Genomic DNA, 1492 nt, shown 5'->3' with positions numbered 1-1492 from the left:
AAGTTTCAGGTATTCTACCCTGACCATGTTTTAGATGTATATGGATTTAGAGAAAAAGACCTTGGCAGTGTCTTGTTGGAACATTTCCCAACTCAACTATGGGCTATAAAAGCTCAGCGGCAGCAGCATGTAGGTACTGATGTAGTGTATTTAAGCACCTGGCTATTAAGCAGCCAGTGTGTGAGTTGCAGCACCGTGTCTGAATATGACCAGTGGCTAGGAACACCGCTGGAGCTGCGAGAGCACATTAGAGAGCATGGGTGTTCTTAACTGTCCATAAAGTGAGGTGGTGCCATTTGAGTAGCACTTGGGGTAATTATGGTAGGCAGCTCTACCCCCGTCAGCTTTGTGGCCGATTCCGTCTCCTTCTTTCAATTTCCTGCCTCGTTGAGGATGCCAGCCGCAGATATGTGAAGAGGACAGGCCTGCAAAGCGGCTCAGCAAAGGCTTTTATAATTAGTGTTTGGAAAATACGGTGAAGAAGAGCCTCTATAATCTAACCGTACTTCGCTTTGGGAAAGTAAAGAAACAATGAAATAATGTCATTAAATAAAGGTTTATTTGCATATGTGTGTGCTATACTACAAATAGCTGTTAAATGCATGCTTATCCAAGCATGTTTTTAAATAAATCAGTTCATTCAAAGGTCTATAGCGTAGTGCAATTTAGAAGTTCACTAATCAGAGGATATTTATGAGAGATTATTTGAATTACACAGGGTTATTACACAGTCCATGCACCTGATTTGGAAGTTATCTAGTCCAATGGCGTTTTATGAATGTGATTCAAAAGTAGCAGAAGGTTTGCTGGTATCAGAGAGTCACATTTAAAGGAATGCTGTTTGGAACTTCAGTCAAATGAGAAAGGAAGCAAACTAAGGTCAGGGTTGCTTAGGGCTGCCTTTGCATGCTCTCAACACCTCATTATAAATGAATTTACGTTTTGTAATTGAGGTGTGTAATTATCTGTCCATGTGTAAACTTTCCATTAGCACAAAACTGCAAAAGTGTATTCTTCCTTTCCGGGAATGTAATAGTTGTTCACTGTTGTTCTGTGCTTTCTCACTATGCAAATTCAATAAGAAAACTTTTAATCGGTTGTCTGTTGTGGATAGAAAATGAAATCATGCTGAAATTGGTTTGTTGTGTGTGTGTTTTTTTTAATCACATCAGGTATGCAAACAATTTATATATCATTTAAAATTAGTTTTACCTCATTAATGATATTAAAGCCATTCTTTTTAGTTCGCATCAGTCAAGCTTTATCCAGCTCGGCACAACAATCTGGTAAAAACTGATGATCTCATTCAGACGTTAGCAGCACATTGTAGTGAGCTGGATCGATATTAAAATGTATCAATAATTTTGTTTAATTCATTGAATTAAAGGGTTATGTGATGCCACATACTGTAACCTGTGGAAACTTGTACATGTAGCAGCAGCTACTCACTGTTGCCTGCACCGATTTAAGCCGGTGGGGGGGGGGGGGGGGG

Source organism: Etheostoma cragini, chromosome 14 (genome assembly GCF_013103735.1).
Source record: "Etheostoma cragini isolate CJK2018 chromosome 14, CSU_Ecrag_1.0, whole genome shotgun sequence".
Classification (NCBI taxonomy): Eukaryota; Metazoa; Chordata; class Actinopteri; order Perciformes; family Percidae; genus Etheostoma; species Etheostoma cragini.
Note: the sequence above shows the minus strand (reverse complement) of the source record.